Source organism: Anomaloglossus baeobatrachus, chromosome 10 (assembly GCF_048569485.1).
Source record: "Anomaloglossus baeobatrachus isolate aAnoBae1 chromosome 10, aAnoBae1.hap1, whole genome shotgun sequence".
In the NCBI taxonomy this organism is placed as follows: domain Eukaryota; kingdom Metazoa; phylum Chordata; class Amphibia; order Anura; family Aromobatidae; genus Anomaloglossus; species Anomaloglossus baeobatrachus.
The window spans coordinates 88,752,735-88,760,426 of NC_134362.1; the positions used below are offsets into that span (position 1 = coordinate 88,752,735).

The 7,692-nt window shown below is 39.5% G+C and overlaps 1 protein-coding gene across 2 annotated transcripts in view; it reads right to left on the reverse strand.

Annotated features, from left to right (window-relative positions):
* The window catches only part of BDNF (brain derived neurotrophic factor), a 117,247-nt gene that overhangs the window by 76,784 nt on the left and 32,771 nt on the right, over positions 1-7,692 (reverse strand). The window lies entirely within an intron of this gene.

The following is a 7,692-nucleotide window of genomic DNA, read 5'->3' on the forward strand; positions in this document are numbered from 1 at the left end:
TTTGGGGATAATGCTTCATAAGGGGTTGCAGGGACTTTATATTGATCACCTATTCTCAGAATAGGTCATCAATGTCTGATCGGTGGGAGTACGACACCCGACACCCCGCTGATCTGCTGTCCCTGTTGCTGCTGCGGCTGGAACTGCTTAGTTGTGGAGCTGCACAGCACAACTCTGTCAACAGACTAGTGGCCATGGCTGGGTACTGCACATCCGTTACCTATTATACTCCTCCATGCAGTACCTGGCCGCGGCCACTAGTCTGTTGACAGAGATGTGCTGTGTAGCTCCTCAACTGAGCAGTTCCGACCGCTTTGGCAACAGGGACAACAGATCAGGACAGTGGTTCCATCGGGAGGCATCCGGAGTAGCTGATTGGTCGGAATGCCGAGTTTCGCACCCCTACTGATCAGACATTGAAGACCTACTCTGATGATAGGTCATCAGTATTAGAGTCCTGGACAACTGCTTTAACCCTCTAGTGACCAAGTTCATTTTTCCAAATCTGTCATGTGTCATTTTATGTGGTAATATTTCAGGAATCCATCTACATATCCTAGTGATTGTGAGATTGTTTTTATTTTTACATATACTTTATGTATATTTAGGTTGATATATTCTGAGTTTATTTATGAAAGTATTTGTACATTTAATCAAACTTTTAATACCCTTTAATCACAATTATATCGCACTAAATCATTATTGAACATTTCCCATGTCTCTACTTTATGTCAGTATCGCTTTTACAAATGTCTTTTTATTTTGCTAATGACTAATTTATAAATTATATTTTGCTAATCATAAGAGTTAAAAATTTAGCACCAAATTTAGCACTATCATTGCAGTGTTACAAAGCCTAGTTTTTAGGGACCTATTCCATTTTAAGTGACTTTGAGTGGCCTATATAATGGAAATCCCCCCCCAAAAAAATCTATTTTAAAAACTGCACTCCTCAAAATATTGAAAACAGATTTCCAGAAAGTGATTAACCCCTCAGTCGCTTCACCAGGAATTAAGGCAAAGTAGCATGTATGGAATGAAAAATTACATTTCCACTAAAACGTTACTACGATCTTATCGGGCCACCATACCTAGCAGAATCTCGAGGCTAATAGTTGACCTTTGGTTGCCATGGCAACCATGATTGCACTTCCATTGTGCCACTTGTTTTAAAGAGAGAGCACACTGTTAACCATCTACATGCTGCTGTTGATTTTGATAGCAGCATCTAAGGGGTTAATTGACCATGATTAGACAGGGGAATAATGTATACAGCTATTGTACAGCTAACACCTGCTGCATTTTCGGCCATTAGTGGGAACTATTTTCTTATTCCTCACGTCATTAAAAAGGCATATTGGCAGACAGTTCGATCTAATTTCTACTGATTTATGTCCAAATAGTAATATAGTATAAAAAGCTATTAGCCAATTATGAGTCAATGGACTCATACCAACTTGTATGGTTCTGGTTATAACCTAAGCCGTCATGTAGCATAAAAGGTGCAGAATCTTTCTTCCTTTATTGTAAAACTATAAAGCACATAATTGTGCATGTCTTCACAGCTATCTATATAGCTATATATATATATATATATATATACACACACACACACACACATTTATGCTCACAGCTGTATTACAACTAATATTACTAGCAATAAAATAAGGTGGATATTTATTAAAATTAGTCAAACGCCAAATTCTAAAATTAGAAATACAAAAAGCTGTTGCGATAATATAAATTTCAAGATTGATGTATGTTATATCTCTCATCTGCTGAAAAATTAGCAAACAACATTCTCTACCATGTCTTATAGTACTGTATGTTAGAGTTCATATCAGGGAAGAAGAATGAATGACTATTATCTCAGCCAGAATTATGAAACATACCTGTATGATATCTATATCCTAATCACTTAGTAGAGAACATCATCAATATACCTTCTATAGCTTAGTGGCCCCAAAAGGTATCAGGAACTAAAAAAAATAAAGAATGGTTGTATAGAGCAAAATTTAGGAGCGTATGCAACAGCTGTAGGCTTATACTGTGGAGAGATTATCTTGAGAAGACAGCGGATTGCACTGTGTTAACAGTTAAAGTTTGATGTTTCTGTTCATGCATTTTTTGCTTGATTGTATTTGGGTTTTTTCTGTGTTCTCTACCTGTACTCCTTCATGTCTCCAAATCTGCTACAAGAATTTCCTAATTAGTTCACACCTTTGGGTTCTATGGGAATCACTAGGGCTAATGAATCTAAAGGAAATATGTGGGACTTCTGGGAGTTCAAATCTTTGATAGGACCACCCCGAAATACAACAGGCTATTTAGAAAACTTGTGTCTTCTTATGTGGCAAAAGGGCTCAGGGGCTCCCTCAGGTGCCAGGTCCCATGTATGACTGCTAGCTCTGCACCCCCTATGAGTACATCACCAGCCATGGACATATGAATTGTTTATTATAGGAATAATAAGGACAATCATAGCTCTAAAGGAGGCATATTCAGCTTAATATATGACATGCCACACATAACTAAAGGTCAGAAATGCTGCTCCCAAAGAGCAGAAATCATGGAAGAATACACTGGTCAAGAGGAAACCTTGATTAATATTAGTCAGAATTTAAAGCCACTCTATGTAGCAAGTCACCACAATAACACTTTAAATCCATAATTCCAGTCATTGCAACATGCATGTTTACATTCCTTTGAAGGTTACATTTTAACAAATGGCTTGAGTTTCATTATACAGCCTACTGAAAAGACAGCAAGAAAGAACATGAGCTTTATAAAAAGTACTACACAGGGGGAATAATAGAGAACAAGCACTGTTATACAGAGATCACAATATACTGAGGATGAGGCAAAATAAAATGGTCCATAGTAACAAAACATCAGCAGAGAAACTGCGTCATATCGACCTTCAGTGCATCACACCTGGTAGAGTACATTGATGTCTGCAAGTATAAACTGCCATACCAGCTATTATAAGAAACCTGGGGGGATCCTTCCCAGTAATAAGGATAAAAGAATCAACAGTAATCAGAATCATATCTATCTATCCATCTATCTATCTATCTATTATCTACCTATCTATCTGTCCATCTCTACATCCAGCTACCCATTCATCTATGTATCTATCCATCTATTATCTATCTATCTACCTATCCATATCTATCTATCTTACTATCTATCCATTTATCTATCTATCTATTATCTATCTATCTATCTACCTATCCATAGCTATCTATCTACCTATCTATCCATTAATATATCTATCTAGCTATCTATCATTTATCTATCTATCTATCCATCTATCTATTATCTATCTATTATCTTTTTATCTATTATCTTTCTATCTATCCATCTATCCATCCATCTGTCTATCTATCTATATATTATCTTTCTATGTATCTATTATCTATCTATCTATCTATCCATCTATCCATCTATCTATTCTATCTATCTATCTATCTATCTATTATCTATTTATCTATCTATCTATTATCTATCTATCTATCCATCTATCCATCTATCTATCCATCCATCCATCTCTCTATCTATCTATCTATCTATCTATCTATTATCTATCTATTAATATATCTATCTATTATCTATCTATCTATCTCTACATCTATCTGTCTGTCTTTATTTCCATATCTATCTATCTATCTATCTTTCTCTTTCTACATCTATCTATCTTTCTTTTTCTCTATTTATCTATCTATCTATTTATCTATCTATCTCTATCTATAATATCTATCTATCTATCTATCTATCATCTGTCTTTGGCAGTAGATAACTGAATCAACTGCAGATAGATTTATCTGCAGTCCTATGTAAGCCCATGGATGAATGACAACTCCATCTCTGCTATATGTTTACAGCATCAAAGTGACAATGAAGCATAGCCCATATATAACAATGGTAATGTATCATGTTTACTATCAGTTTTATTATAGTACAAGCTTTTTGTGAAGTACCCCCAGTGCCCCATACCACTGGCAGAAAATGATGCAGATGTTATATATGAATAAGAGATGAAGAGTCGGGAATGCTTTAACATTGGGACAATCTTACAAGTATAACAAAACAAAGAAACAAAAAACCAAAACAGAAAATTCCTGTGTACCCTGTGTAGATGTCAGCACCATTCTTCGCAGCATTTCATAAGTATGAAGCATTGAGTTCCCCACCCTGCCTGCGGGGGCACCATTGTGCACATATTCCATCCATCCTTGGTCTCTTATCCCATATATGAAGGAGTGGGGGTCATGTCATGGGACACTGAGCCTTGCCCACACCCTTTCATTCATTCATTCATCCATCCATTCATGTCTTTTGCTATCGCTTGTATTAAATTAATGAGCGAATATCTTTTTCCATCCATATTACATAACTATGGCAGCCTCCCGCTCAACACATCAATGAAAATATGTTCTAAATTTCCAATAATAACAGAAATTTCATTCCAGATAATAAACACAAAATTAGAATTTCCATTAAGGAAACATAGGCGGGAAAATCAATTTACAGTAAATGGCAATAAACAGGGCGGCTTAATGTTGTTTAACGTCACTGTATTGAATTTCTTGTGAGGTAATATCCAGAAAGGGAATCCTGAGTCCAGTACCTGGTGGTGACCAGTAGAGGGCGGCCTCACACTTCTAATCTGCAAATGTCTGGTAGAAAATAGAAGAGAATCCACAGCGTATGGCTTTGTTCCAGGTCCCACTGCAGGCTTTACTCACATTCATTTGCAGGTATTACATTTATTTTCCTCTATGATTTGATCATCGTTAGTGAATTAACTCTCGCTAAAAGATTTAGGACTTTAGTAGTGATTGCTAAACTGTATCCAGCACATATGCAAGAGTCTGGAATTGGGGAGAGACCCAAGCAGCCAATACTGGGATGGAGCATGAAGAAGAGAGCAGGGAATGACCGATATTGGGAGCAGGCAATCCCGCGTAACCCCTTAGAGACCACGGATCCCGCTACAGCAAACGCTTTCTCATCCATTGTTTCTGCATCAGCCCAAATCAAGAGAATGACATCAAGTTTTAATCACGAAGGAATCCCTTCTATCCATATGAATCCGCGACATATGCCAAAATGCGATGATGAAACCCCCAATGATAGACAATTTAACTCATTTATAACCACAGAGAAATGACCATAGTGTTGTATGGTCTATAGCCCAGCATGAGATGAAGTCCCAGGCATGAGAAAGTATTAACACCCCTTAACAAGAAATACCCTACAAACATGGGAGAGCTGTACAATTCACAATGGGTGGTCTATGGCGTGATGTAGGATTGCAGGCAGATCCACTGTATTATCTTATTAAGTTTTCTAAAGAGTTAAAAAACAAATTCAGCTCTGCTACATCTGTGCCAGACAGCACTGAACACATTCCTATCTAGAAAATGCAATCCCTCCTCTGTAAACTATGTCATGCTGGAGTGATTTCTAAACAATGAATTGCCTCTAGCATCAAATACAGGTTATGTCCCCTTCTTTAAAAGAAATAAGACATTCTTAAATCTCAGCGTTACGCAAGAACCGTCCCTCTGTAGACTTTGGACACTTCCCAGTAGATTCTCTACTTTCCATAAGTCTCTTCATCCCCTGTAGTCTTTTTCTCCTATACCGACCCAAGTGGTCTCTCACTCCCCAGTAGTCCCTTTCTTCATAGGAGCCTCCTTATTATGCTCCTCAGCAGTCTCTCACTCCACAACAGTCTGATTTTTCCTATCTACTATCTCCTTCTCAATACTCCACTACCTTTACCTCCCAATAATCTTTTATTCTTTAGTAGCCCTTTCCTCTAATTCCCAGTAACACTTTTTCCTGCACACACCAAAGTGGCCCCTTCCTCTTATTACTTGGTAGCCCCCATTCTCCAATACCTTCTTTTTACTATCTAGTAGCTCTTTTACTTTTCCCAGTAGCCCCTTCTTCTTACTTCCCAGTTACCCCTCCTCCTGCTCCCTGGTGGCTCCTTCTCCTTCTAGTTCCTCTGCTTACTGGTAAACCCCTAGTCCCAGTAACCTTTTCTTCTTACATCCCAGTAGACCCTTTCTTTTACTCCTTAACTCCGAATTGACCCTTTCCTACTTCCAGTTAGTCCCTATGTTCTGACTGCCCATGAGCCCCCTCATCCACTCCCTGGAGCTCCTCACTCACCTTCTTCTTACTTCTGGTAGACCCTTGTTCTTTCTCCCCAGTTGCCCCCTCATCCACTCCCTGGCCCTCTTCACTCTTCTCCTTCTTACTCCTGGTAGACCCTTCTTTTTTCTCCCCAGTTGTCCCCTCATCAACTCAATGGCCCTCGTCAATCTTACTCCTGGAAGACCATTTTTCTTTCTCCCCAGTTGCTCCCTCATAAATTCCCTGGTCCTCCTCACTCTTTCTTACTTCTGGTAGACCCTTCTTCTTTCTCCCCGGTAGCCCCATCATCCACTCCCTGGTCCTCCTCGCTCTTTCTTACTCTAGATAGACACTTCTTCTTTCTCCCCAGTTGCTCCCTCATCCACTCCTTGGTCCTCCTCACTCTTTCTTACTTCTGGTAGACACTTCTTCTTTTTCCCAGTTGCTCCTTCATCCACTCCTTGGTCCTCCTCACTCTTCGCCTTCTTACTCATGGTAGACCCTTCTTTTTTCTCCCCAGTTGCTCCCTCATCCACTCCTTGGTCCTCCTCACTCTTTCTTACTTCTGGTAGACACTTCTTCTTTTTCCCAGTTGCTCCTTCATCCACTCCTTGGTCCTCCTCACTCTTCGCCTTCTTACTCATGGTAGACCCTTCTTTTTTCTCCCTGGTTGCCCCTCATCCACTCCTTGGTCCTCCTCACTCTTTCTTACTCCTGGTAGACACTTCTTCTTTTTCCTAGTTGCCTCTCATCCACTCCCTAGTCCTCTTCACTCTCCTCCATCTTACTCCTGGTAGACCCTTCTTTCTCCCCGGTAGCCTCCTACCTTCTGTATGTGTCAGCTTTTTAAAGACCCTTTATTTTAGGTGTTTCGATGAAAGTTTGGAGATACTCCCATGCTGGTGATTAGAAAGCAGATTCATTGCAGCGCCTGAGTGACAGCTAGCAGCTCCAATGTCTCATGAAATGATTATGAGGAAGATCAGAATCCAGTTCTTTGCTCCTTCCTATAGCCCTTGCTTGTTGAGTTTAGCAAGCCATTTAGACCAGAATGTCTTGGCTTTTGTCAGTGAGAAATTATTTAGGATCCTCTTTGTACTTCTATTGGTCAAACTCCTATCCACTCCACAGAACTGCTGGGCACTTAAAGCGACAGAGCCTGCCTCTTCCCCAGCAACACACAACATCATAAAAGAATAATGTCAACCTGATGGGAGTTAAACATACACCTTCTATACGCCCAACTTTCCCCTAATATCTCCTGCCAAGTCTCTGGTGTGGAAGCCAGAGCCCAGACACTGGCATCTTAGTCAGTACTTTGCTGCTATTTGAAATGCAAATGTGATCACCTGGGGAGATCCTGTATTTTTAGTCTGAGCGCAGAGAGCTGGGAGTTACAGTGAGATAAAAATATTCCCTATTTATTTCTTCTTTTTTTTTTTTTCGCAGCCTTCTTTATGTAACTGGCGCCATGACAAATATTTTGTGGAACATGATTTATAATTGCTCTCCAATGGAAAGCGGCGTGCGTAAGAAGTGCAG